Below are 18,724 nucleotides of genomic sequence, written 5' to 3' on the forward strand. Positions count from 1 at the left end.
AGCACTAAAATCAATTAAGAAAGTACAAGGTACTAATGGAACAAAGGTAGGATTTCTTCCTATAGAATATAAACTAAACCTGGCAAAGGAGATCAAAGGCAAGAAGTACTTAAAGGTGGGAACATGCTATTGAAATACCCTGTGTGCTACTTGTGGTTCATTTGCTAGCTTATTGTCTGATTTTAAACAATAGTTTTATCCAGTTTCTGTCTCATACTTCTACCTGTCTTTTGACAAAAAGATCTTGCAATCTTCCCATTTGCAGTAGGAACACAGTAAGTCTGTCTATATACTTACAGTAGTACAAGGATTTTTTTTTTTTTTTTTAAATAGGTCATGTTAAAATTTGGTATCAGTGCTCCAAACAAGAATAACAAGGTAGGAAAAATCTTCATGTTTCAATAGGTTATTTCTGACTAACACTGCCAATATTGATCTTAAAAATGTGACATACTTCTTATATACAATAATTTTATTACAATAAGTACAGCAGAACATTTTAAAAATTACAGTGCAGGTGCATACTTTTAAAATTTGTGACTTTGACCTACAGATGCAATATCAATTTCAGTAAAACTCCGTGGCAGATCAGTTTGTTATATTCTTCACATCATAACATCTGACATGCTGTTTTACACATTTTAGAAAGTGAAAATTTCTAGACATAGATTATTGGAGAGCAAGTTGAAAGTAATCAATCATTGAAAGTAATTAGGAAATCCATGCAACATGACAATCTCCCAGGTACAAAACTTGATAGAAGCATATTAAATCTTTCTAACAGGTACTGCTAATGTTCAAGAGTTGTTAAGGAAGCCCACTAGACAAAATAAAGAGGAATGGTTGGCAATACATAAGGAGGGAAATCTGGAACATTTTTCATATAAAGTGTTGTTTTCAGCAATGAAGTCTGGGATAGTCAAAAACTTCATTGATACTTACAGGAAATTGAATATATGTATGTGCATGACCTTTAACAAGACAGATGTTTATAATTCTTACAAAAATTATGGTCTGTTCTTTACATAAATGACACTGGAAAAACTAGAAGTCATTCCAGCAGAGCCAACTATAATAACTCAGTAATTGAAAACATCACCTTATGGAGAAAGTGATAGGGAGCAAAAAAAAACCCATAGAGCTTGTTTTCTGCAAGGTGCTGGACTGGTCTGGAGCAAAAGTAAAGTCAACAGAATCTGAGGTGCTGAGAAGCTGGAGAGGTAAAATCTCTCTGGCTTCATCTGACAGCAATTAATATGCGGTATATTCTAGATGCTGTATAGCCTTACTGTGCAGATCAAGTCCTCTTATTCCAATTACATATTAAAGATATAAGATACTACATGCCTCAGCATTGGTCCTGAATACTGCTACAAGATTCAATTTATTTTCTGTACATGAAAAGAACGAAAGCTGGGTTTTTATTTTCCCCTAAACTACTCAGGTTGCTAAGACTCAGTGACTAATACAAAAATATACGAGGTAGACATTACTGGACATTTGTCTTTAGAATATTTTTTCTAGGAAAAGAATAGGTTTACCAAAGTAACCAAAGTCTTCATGGGAATGTTTTCTAGAACTGAGCTGGAAATAAGATCTACTTCAGAATGGATTGGTGATTATGGCACTTGAATTTAAAGCTGTCCTTTGCCTCGCCCCACTTCTTCCTGACTCAGCTAATAGTCACAGCCTGTGTTTCAAATCATCCCTGGCAGATGCCCTAAACCCTCCCTTCTTCCAGGCCAGGTTATCAGCCATTCTAATATGCTTATTCTTTTTGCAAGAGAAACAGTTTCTTAAACCTAAGGTTTGCACAAATTAAACTTCTTCCTTAACTTTTTGCAGGCTAGTCACTGTATCAAGTGGGGAAAGGTACATCTGGGTTTACTCAGTCTCCAGTTCCGGTGTTCCACTGGAACACTCAGTGCTCATCTGCGACATTTTCTTCTGTTGCTCTGTTTGTCTATAGTAGTGAGAGAAAACTTCCAAACTCATTTAGGGGTATTTATTTTTAGACAGCTATTGACAGACAGAAATGCTCACATGAAATAGCAGACTTCATACAAAATGATGAAAAATAACAATTGGAACAACTAAATTACAAAACAAAAAAACCCAAAATGCTCACACACTATAGGAAAGAAATGAAAACAACAAATGTTTTATTTTTTCTATTTTTAAAAAAGCAAAGCTGATGCAACAGATCAAGCTCTAGTGCACTTTGCTCAGTGCCAGAGCTATGAAAAGTAAAAATGGATTCATGTAAATTTTCAGCCTTCAGGTTGTCACTTCTGGGCTACTACACTCACCAATGATTAGTTCAGAAGCTTGGCAGACAGTAGCACTTTGCCTGCAACTGTGCCAATGGGAATTACTCAAGCATAGAGAATAATCTCAGATAAAGCAGCTGCGAGGAAAAGTCACAGACAGAAAGCCTTTTAGGGACATACAGCCAAATTCTTAGTTCTTGTCATTTAGCTAGCACATCACAATATGAGTAAAGAACATATATATATATACACATATATATATATACAGACATATATGTATGTATGTATGTATGTATGTATGTATGTATACAGAGTGTGATATTGGTGTTGGGTTTTTTTATCCTTGAAAAAAATGTGTAAGTTGTATTTCTAAGCACTCTACTATCATCACAGAAGACTATTTTTAGGTTATACCCTCACTACTGGAAATCTGTATTTTCTATGGAGATATGATGAAAACCTCTGTTTATTATCTGGCCTCTTTTTTTTAAAGGTCATAGTCGGCCAAAATAATATAAGGATTACACATGAGGTGTTTTCTAACAGAGAGTAAACAGAGTTCAAGCCGATTTTGGTGCATTCACTCCATCTAGAATATATTTCCTCCGGCATTTCCTACAAGAAAGAAATTGACAGAGTCAGAACTCAGCATGAGAGGGAATTTTTGAATTCTCTTGCATTCTGGAGAGCATGTAGGTTAAACACTACCTTAAGATATTGTGTAGGTAGCACAGCCAGACTGTGAAGCACAGAGATCAGAGGTGACTTCACCCCATGTGAAATGAATGTAAAGGAAAGCAATAACATCTGAAAATTTAGGTTGAAGTGCCCGGTTATAGTATGTATTGCTACAGCTTTAAGGAGGAAGGGAAGGTAGAGAAATTGATAGAGCTATTAACTTTTGTCTCTTCATGTATTTTCAAAGACCATATGCTCTCATGCAGTTAAAAACAGCTTCCTAACAACATTACTATCAAGGTGACTTTGATTCTGGCTGCCCCAGCCCTCTGTGGCTGCTTTCTGCAGTGCTTTAAACCAATAGGGATCTGTGACATTATTTATTAGAGAAACCACTGTTCTTTGGATTCTTCAGATCTTTGGGAAGACAGTTCAAAGCTATCAATCCCTTTAAGGGAGAAATTTAGAAAGGTAAAAAGAAAAAACAACATACCCAGGGAGTGATAGGAAGAAAGTAGATGTCAGGGCTCTTCCTTGACTCATACAAGGCATGGATAATTTAGCACACCTGCTATTTCCCACAGAATAAGATGAGTAATTAGGTACATATCTATTTGTAATTTTGAGATGTAGGAATCCACTCACTGCTTCTTTGTGACTTCTAAAAACATCATGAAAGCTTCTTATGCTTATTGATTGTACTGCCCCCAGTTCAGAGGCCATTGCACTATCTATGCCTTTAAATTATGTCATTCAATCACTAAGGAAGCCTTTGCATCCAGTTTCCTTAACTCTGGCACCTGTTAAGTGAGGCTGCAGTGCTTACTGGAATATCTGTTCCCATAATTATCTGTGCTTACTTAAGCTGTATAATGTGATTCCATTAACTCTTAGCAAATATCTTCACCAAGGCATAATGAAATGGTGCATTTTCACAAAGTTCAGAAGAGCAATGTGAGATGTCGGGATAAAGTAATCAGTAAATATGCCTTTTCTCCTCAGTAATATTTAGCACTTGAGGAGAGGGATGGAATGCTTTAACATAAAAATAGAAATGGTTATTTTTCAAAGCATGACATTATTGCTTTTGCTTGCTGTCCAAATACTTCTCACTGAAAAGTGCCAGTAGCCTAAGCACTCTACCTCATAATTTTTTAATACTTTCCTTGATATCACACAACTTCTTATGATTGAGAGTAGTTTTTAAAGAGTGGCTTTATAAACAGTTTAATTTGATGAAAGGAAAGAGGGATAGTATTCCTTGTTTCTACCTAAAATAATTAGGACCAAAACTAATTTTCAGCATTCATAATGCTCATAATACAATATATACAGACTATTTTTTGGATTAATAAAATTTAAAAATGCTAATAGGAAATAATTGTGGTTTTGCCAGGATATTATTATGCCTAAGATGATCCAGTTCTGTTTCTCCATAGCATGCTGAGAACCTACTGGCTTGCCTTGCTCTTTTGCATAAGCATAAAGCTTAGCCTACAGCATTTGATTTCCTTTTACCATTATCAACAAGAGCATAGCTATAAATATTAACTTTCCTGAAATACATTTGTTGCAGAAACATAACCTAAAAACTTCCCTGTCATCTTATGTTATATTATTACTTGCTCTCTACACCAGATGTTTTTCTGCCTGTGAGACTGTTCTTTTTTGGGGAGACTTTTAGGACCTCATGGAGTCTGATAGAAAGGTGATCAGAGATAGGAGGGGGGTTCATATTAAAGAGTTTCAAGATAGTCAGAGGCCAAGACATAGATATTTTCTCTTCTTTTAAAAAAGGGCTTATTTTATTCCACATATATAATGAAGTAACTGTGCTAAGTGCAAGGATGATGAATGTTAAATTACAGACAGAAGTTTCAAGCTATCTCTTAAATATCATTCAGTTTGTATAAACCTCTTCAAATTTTTCAAAAGAACATAGCTATAGGATCCTCAATTATCTTACTCAGGAAGACTTTCTCGCTTTTCTGTACAAAGTGCCTGGTTAGGAATATTTAAGGCAACAGTGACAAGTTAAATATCATATAATGTGTCAGAGCTGTGTTGTCTTCTCCAAGCCCTCAAGAAGTGAATCACTCCAGTGTCTCTGACAGACCAAGGTGTGCGGTCAGAACATTGTGAGTATACAGGCTCAGTGCAGCAGAGCAAAGGCAGCAGTGTTTTGGCAGCATTTCCTGTGCCAAACCACTCAGGTGCAAACCAGCCTGTGCCCTTGCGGGCAAACAGAATCTTCCTGTAGCATTTTAGGGGTAGCTTGGTGTGGCAGAACAGAGTACAGCATAGCCTCAGCTCAGAACCTCCAAAGCAGCAAAAAGCTGGAATTGCTGAACCTGAAGGCTTCAGCAAGAGAAGGCACGGACCACAATCCTCTTGAGGGCAGAAGTTTGACAGAAAAGCAGTCTTTTGGCACAAGGTTTTAACTTAAAAAAAAAAAAAAGCCCTTCAGCCCGATCCACTCTGGCCAAAGTAACTCCTAAGAAAATGGATAAGTGCCTTGCAGTCAGGTATTGACAGGTTTTCAGCAGGCAAGATTTATTCAGAGCCTTCCTGAATTTTTGTCAGGACATTGGTAATGTTGAAAAGTGGTCTGTTAAATATTTGATTTTGAGGAATCTACATTCTCCAACAGAGGATTTTTCATCTGAAGAATTTCTGTCGGGTTCTGACAAGCTTTCCTTTACTTGGCATATTTGACCTTTCAGCAGCTTTCCTACTAGTTCTGACACATATGGCTCAACTCAGTGCCATGAAGTGCTTCATTTTTACTAGCAAAAAATTTGTTCCTTTATAGTGAGAGATGGTAACATAGCATTTAAAAGCATTGTCTGCTCTAACTCACAGCATACCTCGGTTCAGTTTAAGTGTACATCATTTAATTTTCACCATTACTCACCAGGAGTGGACTGGGACATCAATCCCAGTTCATGAATTTTATCAGATGATAAAAACCAGGCAGAAAATTTTTCTTGCAAAATATGAATATTATCTGCAAATATTCATCTTGTTTTTTAATGCGGTTTGAAAAAACAGCAGCAACAACTTGGCATTGAAATAAATTTAATTTTGTTTCTAATTAAGCAGAAATAAGTACAGCAATTCAGTAGAAGCAAGCAGTAACTGGAGGATTGAGTCAGTTACCTTTTTCTATTATACTATAATCGTGTTATATAGAGAGGCTTTCATGACCTCTAGAGCCACTTGAGAATCTAACAAACAGCATCAAGTCCCACTCTGTCAGCAGCAAAGATTTTTATCAATGTAGTACTGTTACTGCCAGTAAGATTTCGTGCTTTTACATGTCATTTTGTTTTAATCTAGAATTTTAAAATGTTCTACCATTTATTTTTATACCATACACTAAGCTGTTGCTTAGCAAAGTAACTGCAACATTCAATATATATATATAGTGCATGGACTTCTGCCACTAACCTCATCTTGTTTCCATGGTTTTCTCTGGTTCTCCACACATCTAGTCTGTTTTCAAATTGGGTGTTATACATATCTTTGGGAGGAGGAATTGTCAGGCAGTAGCAAACAGAACCTGAGAGAGCTGGGGACTTCAGTTTATATTGCTACCTGTTTAACCAGCTACAAGACTGGGAATCTGGATGTTAGGGGCCTATTTATGCTTCTGTCACCAAGGCATTCTATGAAATGAGGCAAATCAGTTTACCTCATTAAAAAATGGTATAAGTCTTTTGCAGAGCCACCAGCAAAACCCTACTTCTTCATGCATATTTCTGGTGAATTATTTTATTTTCTTGTAGAAATTGTTTTTTGAAAATAGTTGGTTTTCATTTGTTTGGTAAAAGCAAAATCAAAATGCATTTTCCTGCCAAAATGTTGGCTTGAAATGGGAAAAAACCTTATTTCCCAGTAAAAAGGAACTTAAAGGAAGAAAATAATAAGGTATTGAATAAATCATTTTCTGCTAGGGGAAAGGTGCTTTGGAGTAAATATTTATCAGTTCTGGTACTATATGTCTGAGATGTCTTACCAAAACAGGCAGCTGAAAATGAAATGTGGGCAGGTGGGAGGTGGGATAAATTATGCTAGAGGTTACTTAGAGTACCATTGCATCATTGCTCAACGCTTAGGGAAAGAAAAGATTTAATGGTCCAAATGATCTCAGATTCTCTCTACTCACTTCCAAATTTGTTATAATATTTATCTCTGGCTTACAGAAGCATGAAAACCACCAATGAACATTTGTAGACATTGTACAATAAAAATTCAGATAGTCAATTTGCATTTGGCAAACAATTTTCAAATATCAGAAACCATGACCAAAAAATCTGCTAAATAAACGATTGATCAGGAGTTGTCACATTTCTCATATTTTAAGTTACAACAAAAAATTGAAAAGGCTTAAGGGGAAGAATTTTCCTACATTTCTATCTGTGCCTGTAATCCTGGCCTACACTGTGGGGACAGATATCAGTGCATGACATCTAGTGGTTGATGAAAGAGATCCATCAATCTGTGCTGTCAAGGAAAGGTTCTTAAATTACTGCAGCTATCTGTACCCAGCAAAAATGAAAATTACTCCTATCTTAAACCAGGTGATCATATAAGAAAAATTCATTATTTAAGCATCCCCAGACAATACATCCAGACTGCATTGGAGAATCCATTTCGAGATGTTGGTCAGTGTTCTCAGCTAAGGGAAATATTTTAGCTTTCTGAGTTTCCTTCACTAGTATTTTATTTTTCTCCCTCCCCTTCACTTTCCTTTTCCCTCCAGGCTAACAAACACAGTTCCTAAAAATGGTTTTATGTGTCTTTTCAGAACTACCTTTCTGAAAAATTGATGATTTACTAAGAAATATTTTTCCAGAGGTTTTCATAATTTTTCTAAAAATAAGATTTCCCTAAATGAGAAAAAAAACAACAACAAAATCCCAGCCATAACTACAATAACAAAACCTAAAAAACCTCCAGCTCCAAAGTGAAACTTCTTTCTCAATTCTGCAGCAAGGTACCACAAGTTCAACATGGGGAAGATGGAAGAGTTTTTAATCTGGAAAAAATAATACCCATAAAGCACCAGATTCTCGTATTTCAAATGAGGTTCCAGATGAGTTGGCCTGATAACAGAATATTAAAGGGAAACTCTCAGCCCAAAATATTAAAATCAGCAAAAGTGTTGACAATTGCAAACTGGATTTTTGTTAAATAAATCCATGAGGAACTATAACTGGATAGTGCCAGTCATGTCACTCTAAGTCAGCAAGTATACCTGTCTCCCATGCATTTCTCTAATATAAAAGTGCACCTAAGCTCTTTCAGAGTTAGAATATTTGGAAAACCATATGTCAGCCACTGGGTGGGAATGATGTGGGTTTCTTTTCCTTTGGACATTTTCATGCTAGTCCTTATTTATTCTGATGTATTAAACAACCATAAAATGGAAAATATTTGATAGAATGTCCAGCCTTGGAGGTGTACTGGCTGCTTTCCTCCAAGAGCAATGAAGCCCAGAGCATTTCCATGTTTCCAGGTTTCGCAGGTACAAGAATCTTGTGATGTTGCAGCCCTGTGTATGCATGGGGAAAAATCAGGGCTAAGCTGGGCTGATGGAAACAGTTGAGACTCAGCTGTTATTCAGACAAATGTCTATGTAAATAGACATGGGCATGAATCTGAATTATCATTCTGAACTCTATCTCCTGGACCATATAGCAGTAATAACCATTAACCTTTTCTAAGGTCTGAATACAGAGGTCATCCATTTAACATAATGGCAAAGACATCACAGGGACAGAATACAGCACATAAAGAACACATATGAACTGTGAAAGGACAGTGCAGAAAGGAATTTCTACTCAGCCTTCCTCAGTAACAATGACCTTGCAGAGTCCTTAGTTTTACTGAGAGTTCATACAGCTGCTGAAGAAATGTCCAGAAATGTTTGTTATATAATGTGAAACAATAATACAGCATGAGTTACTCTTGGTAAGCAGTAATGTCTAATTAAGCTGCAATCAGTGTGTCTTTTGAATCACTTTTTCTAGTACCTCTGCAAGGCAGCACTAAAAACATCCTTATGATGATCTGTTTAGAAAGGGGCAAATATGATAAAAATAGTAAAAATAAGACCTTTTGTACAGAGCTACTGTTGGAATTGTTGTCATTACCCATTTGAAGGATGGGGAATTGCAGCAAGACTGGGTAAAGAAGAACCAGTTGGTAACTCTAGATGTAAAATAGGCCAGAAAACGCTTGTTCCTGTAGTTCCTCCCAATTTTTCTTCCTTGATCCATCGCCTGCCACCCCTCCCCCCCAATATGCATGCTCTGTCTCTCTTTTTCTCTCTCTCTCTCTCTCTCTCTCTCTTGCAGTCTCCACTGTAACAGCAGTGCTGAGATTTTGCTGCTTTGCTGCTGCTCCTGCATGCCTTGGATGCTTCCTTTGCACAAGGAACCACTCACCCAGTCCTGCTGGGGTTTATGCTGACAGGTGCTGAGGACAAGGGCAGGAGCTTTCTAACACTTGTATGTTAGGCAGAGGGATTAAATGCATCGAGATTAATTTGTGTAGGGAGCTACCAAGTCAAGAAATAAAGTGCACCATATAATGAGTCCCTAGAAACAGGAGTGTCCTCTTTTTGAACCTGGGAGACGAGGTACACAGATGATGAAGATACGGCTTGCAGTGTCTGCAGGTAGTAGTCATACTACTTACTGCAACAATCTACAAATCCCCAAAGATACACAAGTCAGCTCTGATGTACCATAAAAGTCAAGTGTATAGAGAAACAATCTTGCCCTCTTTAGGCTTTTGATGGCAGAAGGAGCTAAACGTGCAGAGGAAATAAAAGTCTTCTGTTTCACCAGATCTCATGGAAACTGATGGGAACTGTTTTGACTATCTGCTGGTAAGCACCTTTCTGAGTTGGGAAGTGAAAGCTGGGTGATATTTATAAAAGATCATGGCTAAAGACCATCACAGAAGATTCATGAAGAAAGAAAACAATTGTATTCCATATATTTTAATAATACTTAGCACAAGTGTCTACCTGATGCAGGCCAATAATTTTTGTGTCAGGAATTTCTCTCACAAAGTGAGATTTTGCTTAGTGGCAGTGGTGTATTACTCATTATGTTATGTTATCTAAACAGGTTTATACAATTAGCATTGGTCCAATGCAGTTCTATTACCTTTAATTAAAAATGCTTTTTTTTCTTTTTAATATTCTACCTTCTAATGAGGAGAGAAATCAGAACTGTTGCATGATGGAAAGTTGGCCAAAGTATGCACCTGGAAATAGGAAAGCTTTAACTCTGTTTACTAAGAGGATAACTTCAGGAAGCAGAACAAGAACACTAAATCCAAACACTGGATCTAAGAACTTAAGTAATGCTAGCTGGAAGTCCAAATTCTGTGTTTATAACATAATAATAGCAATAATAATAACAACAGCATTTTTCATTCGTAACTTTTGTATAACACTTTGTCCTACAGCTGTGTATCCACAGTCATCACTAAAATAAATTTAGCTCTGATATAAATGTTGCCAAACAAAAAGATCAGGGAAAATCAGCATGCAGCCTAGCAAGAGAAACAAAGACAAATTTTGGTCAAGGACTCAAGGACAAATCCTGCTGGCAGTGAAACTGCCATAGGCTATTTAATGTCCATGCAGCATAAAAAGACCAATGCGTAGTAAATGCTATGGCATTCCATTTATTTGCTCCATATATGCTGTTTAAATGCTTACCATGAAACACAGTCTTTCCAACAGTGCTCTTCTGCATTCACCATTCTAGTGCAGAGATTTTTTTTTGTTCATTTGCATGTCAATTGTCCACATCATTCTTTTAGCTATTTCTCTCATATAAAGCTTTAGATCTTTTTAGCTGTTTTCTTTCAAAAGATATACAGTCAGTCAGCAAAGGTCACTAACTAGCCTATCCACTACCTCTATTCCACTATTTCTACTGTGACACCTATTACTGAAAACAAGTTAGGAGGCACTTGTCTTGTGCCTAAAGAGCTAAGTTAATATTTCATGCACATGCTCAAAATAAGATTTGTCTCAAAATCTTCAGATGAGAGCTGTTCGTGTAATCATGTTTCTGTTAGTGTTAAATCTCTCTTGCATGCTTCGTCCACTTATTCTCATTACACTCTTGAGTTGCATGTTATAATTAATGTTAAATAATCTTCCTGAGTCAAGTGATGTCCTTTACTAAGTTTATAATTCTATTAAGCTTCAATCCTAATGAAAGCATTAGTGTGTAAATACACTTTTAAAATAATCATCAGAGTTAATTAAATGTATGGATAGTGATGCGGGGGGTTTCCCACTTTTTTCCTTTAGCTGTTTTTTTTTTAATTAGAGCTTTTTTCTTTTTTTTTTTTTTTTTTTTTTTTTTTTTGTGAATTAGATCATTAGAGAAGCATATTGCTCAAGCTTAAATGCCATCTAACAAAAGCAGCTGAGATTTGAATAAGTAAATTCAAACAAAAAACAGAGGAGAGACAGACTTCACTAATGTATGTGTGCCCACTGGAGAGTGGTTGGACTGTGAACAGGAATGTAGTGAGCATGGGTTGTGGCATGAAATAAAGAAGTAAAATCTAAAAGGGGAAAAAAAAAAAGGAAAAAAGCAGAAACCCCTGCAGTCATTGCATTTGACTTTCTAATAATGTCAGTTTCAGAAGAGAGGAGAGATAGAAATGAGAAAGGGTGCACTTGCAATGCAGTCATTCTTGTTGTCATTGCCTTTATGGCTTTTCAGCAGGCCACAAAAGGCCAATCCACTAGAATATGAATGAGACACAGTCATGGCCCCATCAAATAAGTAGGAGGCAGGAAACCTCCCTGTTTGGGTCCTAATAACTTTTTCTGGCTCAGTAATCTCTCACTATAAAGGGAAAACAAGACAAGACAAACAAAAAATGATCCTCACTCCCCATATCCTGTCTGTGCTTGCTTTTCTTTGAAAATTGTTCTGAAGGGCTTCAGAGAACTGGAAGATTAATAGTCTACAGGGATTTGGTAAAGTAAACCACTCTGAGAGGGAGTTTTATTCCCATTAACTCATCCTCTGTATTGAATATGCAATATTGTTATTCTCATTATGTGTGGAAAGATCTGATAGATAGGCATGGGGAATAAAAATGTTAAAGGAACAAACAATTTAAACAATTGATGTTTTCCACTATTATGTATCTGAAATTCCTTAGGAGAAAAGAGAGGTGCACTGGGAGGAGATATTTTAGTTGACACCACCCTCATATCAAAGCCATATCTACTCTCCCTTTCTTATCAATTAAAGACAGCTTGCATTGAATTCAGCTGTGATCTTTGAGCTAATATGACACATTACCAAAGACATATTTGCGATTCTGATATGTCATTCTGCCGCTCTCGGAATTTGCACAGAGTTCAGAAATCGTAAATCACAGCAGAAATTTCAGCTGCCAGAGGAGAGCTTCGTGTTCCTTGGCAGACCACTGTTCAGAGTACCTCAAGCAAATTCACCCTAGAATCAATAGTATAGCCATGTGCTGGAATCATTTTACTTATGAAGCCTTTTTTTTATGGAGCTAGAGAAAGCTCTTTCTGTTTAAATGTTTATTGTACCATACAGATGTGCCGGTTCAGTTGAAGGTAGCTGAAGGATATGTATAGGATCCACACTCTGGTGTGGTGTGGGGGTCCACAGTGTACTCTGCAGGTGACCAGGGATCCTCTGCAGGCAGTGCTGACTCAGGAAACATGAAGGCAAGCTTTTCTCTGGCCCACCTGCTCCTGTTGACAAGAAGATAATTGTATACTAATTACAACTTTAGCTAATTAATTCTGTCATTAAAGTACCCAAATATTACTAGTCCCATTAAGGTCAAGAGAAAATGTGGACAACAAGGTTAAGTAATTTGGACCAAGGCCATTTCAGAATGTTAGAGCAATGTTTATGACACAAAATACTTTGCTAGATCATGTTAGCTTTTAGTCTCTGCTGCTGCCAGCCTTATGAGCTAACAGGAAGCAGAAGTGACAGATCTACAAACTAGACTGAATTAAGTGTGCATGCAAAAAACAGCCACTGTTTGAAATACATGTGACTGAAACTCTGCATATACTTCAATGATATTTATTTCATTATACAAAAATCTTTGTGCCTGTGAAAGGCAGAAATATTCCTTGACATAGGACTTCAGCTAATATTACTGTCAGAAAATCAGTTAGGATTTTTTTTACTACAGTTTCTTTTGTATGTCTAAATTATTTGAGAGAAGATAGTTGAATAAAATATTTTGGGGATTTTTATCTTGATTAATCAAGAAGATAGTGGTGTTAGAAAAAATGAATCTTTGTCAATGTACACTACCCTTGGGTATTTGGATCATACATTTTGACAAGAAGGATTAAGTTGTTTGACAAAATGTTTTTCTTGGACAATGCAGACTTGATTAAGGTGATTCCTGATGCATGAGAGTCAAAACAATTTAACTTAATTCTAGAGCAATTAAACTGAGATAATTGATCTATATTTTAAAAAAAGCATTCTGCAGGGCTATTATGTTCACTGTCTGAAACTAAGAGGACTTACTGCTATCTACATAGGACAACTACAGGCTAAAAATATGACTTTTGAGTTTAAAATACAGGTCTTTAGTTCAGCCTAAACCTTGCACAGTATATATTCATTGCTTTAAATATGAAATAAAATCTTTAGTATCTAATTCTGACTGATCCAGTTTTTAGAAGGAAAAGAAGCAGTATAGTATTTTTTCCTGATGCACTCAGGGCAAGGCAAAGGTGGGAACAGAAGCTACTTATTCACTTTTTCAGCAATAACTGTCTCACCAACAGCATTGAAAACCATAATCTGATTCTCAAGTCATCTTTAATGAGGTTGTATATCTATATCACTATGTTCTAGAAAAACATGCTTTAACCCACTAGTCAGTGGTGTCTTTGCCACCATCTGTTTATACTTGAGTTTTTGGTTTTGTTCTTGTTTCATCTCCTTATTTCTGAAATAAATTAGATTATCCTATCCTTCCTTCCTTCCTTCCTTCCTTCCTTCCTTCCTTCCTTCCTTCCTTCCTTCCTTCCTTCCTTCCTTCCTTCCTTCCTTCCTTCCTTCCTTCCTTCCTTCCTTCCTTCCTTCCTTCCTTCCTTCCTTCCTTCCTTCCTTCCTTCCTTCCTTCCTTCCTTCCTTCCTTCCTTCCTTCCTTCCTTCCTTCCTTCCTTCCTTCCTTCCTTCCTTCCTTCCTTCCTTCCTTCCTTCCTTCCTTCCTTCCTTCCTTCCTTCCTTCCTTCCTTCCTTCCTTCCTTCCTTCCTTCCTTCCTTCCTTCCTTCCTTCCTTCCTTCCTTCCTTCCTTCCTCCCTCCCTCCCTCCCTCCCTCCCTCCCTCCCTCCCTCCTTCCTAGATAAAGCTATCCATATAGCAGCAGTAGGAAAGAATTACAAGAGTATTTTTTGTCCAGTTTAGATTCTCCAATGCATCACTTTAATATCTTATCACCTTTACTCATATTTTAGGGAGCGAAACATGTAAAGGCTGAAAAAGAAGCAATAAAATTGTAAATTATTCTTATTCTAGGTTCATATCTCCCACCCACACCTGTTCTACTTCAACATCTGCCCTCCAGCACCATCAGGGCAAGACTGAGTCATGGAAAAACTGTAATAGTATGACAACTACAGATAGGAACTCTTAAGTTACTTGATTTAGCCCCTAGCAATGTTTCCAAGATTAAAATAGTGTCTTCCTCTGTTGCATGATGCCATCAAAAAGTTCCACATACAACTTTAATCAACAGGATGCCCATTTTGCAGCACTAACCTCTCCTACCCGAACCTTTCTAGTTTTCTATTCTTGAGTCGCCATGGAGAACTTTTTGTCTTGCTGAACTGTGCAATTTGCAAGACAGTCGTTATGTCCCTTTGTGCTCCGCCAATATACAGAACTTCAGGAAACTTAAAGGTACATCCATAGCTGTCCTAGTTGCAGGCAGGACAGGGTTGATTTTTACAGTAGCCAGAAAGGTCCTGGCCTAATCTTATTTGAAACATTTCCTGAACCAGGAAAGAGAAAACAATTACTTTGAAGCAAAGTAATCCAGATTTACAGCTTCTCCACAAAGCTCAAATACAGAAGACAAAATATATGAACAGACACTTTGTGTGTATGTCCATGTATGAAGACAATATGAAGAATGTATGAACATAGTTCACTTTATGATGAGGTGGAGAAAAATACTTGAAATACGATGTTCATAAAAGAAGATGAGTTCTACCATAGTATTTCTGTCACACTGAAAAATTGAACTTTTCTAAGTATGGACAAGTTTGAGATAAACCTACACTTTATACTAACCAGTGTTAATTTGACATTTGAGGTACAAATCCTGAATTGCAATGAAGGAAAAGAACTGCTGAGTGAATGTTTCTGAGGAAAACTACTAAATTGAGTAATATTTGGTTTCATTTTATAGTAATAACTTGTTACTGAGAAGTGTTTGGACAAGGTCTAGAAAAATACGTACCACGAAACCATAAGCTCTGAGTTTTTGATCACTCCTTTCAACTGAGAATTTATCTCTGAAATTCACTGAAAATTGATATTCACCAGTCAGAATTCACTTATTCCAAGAATCCAAAATGAGCATGCATAACCCAAGTAACCAAGCACATCTGAAGTGCTGAATGCTACATTGCTTAATGTGCATTCAGCAAAGTATTTCACACCTTTTGATTAACAACTCTCAGTCAACTTATTGATTATATACAGATATATATAGGGGCTAAAAGAGTGTGGTTTTTAGACAAGTTACGTATCAAAACAGGGTTGTTATAGTCATAACATTATTCATTAAGAGTGGCTTGAATAATTGACCTGAAATGCATTATTTAGCAGGAATAAATATTTAAAACCAATGTATCAATGAATCCATTGACAATTGTCCTTTCTTGTTGAATGAATCAACATAAGGAACAACTGCTGAAGCAAAAGGAACCATCATTTATCATAAGAACAATATACTGGATGTGTGACAATGTTAAATTCACCCTAGAGACATCTCATCTTTATTAAACCAGTGCATTAAATACAATGGAGAAATAATTGTAGCAATAGAAAGAACAATCACTGAAATGTTATTGAAACAGTAATTAGTCACAGAAAAGTTACTAGATTGAAAGATCTCTATTCATGCCAGATACTTTTTATCCACTATTTCTTTTAAGGTATGAAGATAATGGAGAAACTAGAAAAATAGAACAGAGAAGATAAAAAATTGTTTAAAAAAACAGTAAGTAGCAAAAGGATATAAATCCAAGATTTAAGTCTGTCTTTTTTTGCATTTTAATTGGTCTCTGGCCAGTTTTATATGCTCTAAGGAAGATAAATATCTGAATCCCACAAATTCAAAGCTTTTGGCTCAAAAAATTGACCTTCAAGTTTGGAACATTGGAAAAAAAATTAAATTTATTTTGGCCATTTCCATTTTATAACCTATAACATATAAGGTACATGCAATACAGGTCACAATGGATCTATATATTGTCACTACAGACATGTTTTTGTATGAGTCTGGTGTATGTGAAGGGCATAATGTCATGTTTATCAAAACCCAGTCCAACAGAGGTAAAGGCATGCCATGGTATTTCTGTGGAGTTTTAAGTTAGAAAACCAAATAAGGTGGTCTTTTGGTCTTTTCTGGGACATTTGCAAGTTGGGCTTTTTTTGGTGTTTTTGTTTTTGTTTTTTGATTTTTGTTTTTTTTTTTTTTTCTTAACAGGTTATGTCTTGGTTTACTGTAAAGGTAGAATGGAAGTAAGAAAGAAAATATAGCTCCACAAAGTTTTGTTGTTCAAAGCTACCTTTTTTATGTTTTGTTTTGTTTTTTTTAACTAAACCCGAATGATCAGGGCAAATATGTATTGCATTAGTGATTTTCCTCAGAGATGGCTGTGAGTGATGGCTTTGAGACATGAGATAGCAACTAGGATGAAACAAATGAAGTTGTATTGATGAAATAGTTGAGTCATGATGTGAAACACTAGCTGGTTCTCTACTCAGCAAGTCAGAGAAGGAAATAAAATGTTATGGTCGATGAGCTTTTAGATATCATATGAAAATCTCTCTAGAGTGTCTGATTCATTTACCTTGCTTCTATGCTCAGGATTATATTGTTCACTTAATTTAGAGTCAGACAGGAACTTCCTTTTTGATTAGACTGATAAATTTCTAATGCTGGTTTTGCTTTTACTTTCCAGCCTTTATGTAAAATATCTAGCACATTTCTTATGATCATTTGGATAGCATCTCTTGAGAACACCTCAGGTTTTTTTCTGCTGATTTTCCCTCAAAATGTGCTAAGAATACAAAAGTACAAGCCTCTGAGTCATAAGAAATATAATCAACATTGTAGTAAATGAAAGAAATAACCTGTTGGTGTGTCTTTTTTGGTGGTAAGTATGTGTGTTTCTTAACATAACACCAACCAAATATAAGTAATAATGTCAAAAGTGTTCCAGATGTTTACTTCAAATTCTGTCTAGTGCAAATCTAGCTTGATTAAAAATATCAGACTTAATAAATTGGACTACATACACTAAGTGATAATTTATGGTGAAACTAAATGATCTAATGGTTTCTCCTGGACCTAAGCACACTTGAATGCAGAAGTTGGTATGGTCCTACAATGAGGGAAGAACAGCTCATTTCTTTTTCACACAGCAGCAGGGTCTGGCTCATAAATAAATATCAGACATGAGACCTATTTTTTAAGCATCTAAGGTCTTTTTTTCTTTGCTATCTAAATTTGGAATAACTTGTCTACTTGTAACATCAAGAAGTTCATATCTTTATTTGTTTATCTAAACTTTCAGCTCTATTTCTTTCCCTTCTCCAATGCTTGTTCTGCTAAATTAGTGTATCTCATTTCATGCAGGCAAGCCTATCCTCAAGAGAAAGTTTTTTTCCTGTATGAACCAAGACAGAGTTACCTTCTTCTGGTAGGTTTTATTACACTGAACTCCCCCGAAGGATCATCAGGGAGAAATATTTAGCCAATCCAGCTTTACACACTTAACTCGGTGGGATATGGTGGTTGACTAGAGTCAGCACATATGAACGTTTGCTTGCATTGCTCCTAGCTGAGGATGCCCAGTGCAGCACCTGACATTGGATGAGTTCTCAGCAGCAGACATTCTATTGCTGCAAAAAGTATGTATATGGTATAGATGTACAGAATTACAAGAATATGTAAAAGAAGAAAAGAATCTGTTTGGTTTTAATAATCTAGGTGCTAAAACCTTCTCTTGTGAATTTCCTGGCAGAAATCAGCTAATTCTCCAACAAACTCTCTAGTAACACTCTAAATTGTAAGAATAAAAAAGGGATTTTTTTTTAAAGTGCCTGTACTTCAATGATGCTTTCATACATTTCACAAGTCAAATAGGCATCAAAACAGCTGTGATCCCTTTGTCTTCGGCAATTATCAGAGGATTTGTCTTCAAATTTTGATTATTTTCATTATTTCTGCACAAATTTGGCTATATGACTGAATTCTATGGGGGTGAGACTTCTTTATAGGATGCATGAAAGACTCTAATCAGCAGTAGACCCCCTCAGTGCTGTGCCAATACAGAATTTGCAGTAAATACTTGCAAAAAAGGATATACAAGCCCTCCTAGAGAATCAGTAGATCTCTGTTTTCACTCCCTTTCTGTTATGTAATTTTGTTCATTCAGGTAGGGCTTGAAAAGGAATAAAACTGAAAATTACAA

General features: G+C 36.2%; 1 long non-coding RNA gene across 1 annotated transcript in view; it reads left to right on the top strand.

Moving 5' to 3' along the window:
- The window catches only part of LOC128809610 (uncharacterized), a 29,969-nt gene extending 13,120 nt beyond the window's left edge, over positions 1 to 16,849 (top strand). The window contains exons 2-3 of the long non-coding RNA XR_008437789.1: positions 16,178 to 16,242; positions 16,732 to 16,849. This is a non-coding gene — a long non-coding RNA (uncharacterized LOC128809610). The remainder of the gene's footprint in view (positions 1 to 16,177; positions 16,243 to 16,731) is intronic.
- Positions 16,850 to 18,724: the final 1,875 nt, after the last annotated feature.

This window comes from Vidua macroura, chromosome 6 (assembly GCF_024509145.1).
Source record: "Vidua macroura isolate BioBank_ID:100142 chromosome 6, ASM2450914v1, whole genome shotgun sequence".
NCBI classification, from domain to species: Eukaryota; Metazoa; Chordata; class Aves; order Passeriformes; family Viduidae; genus Vidua; species Vidua macroura.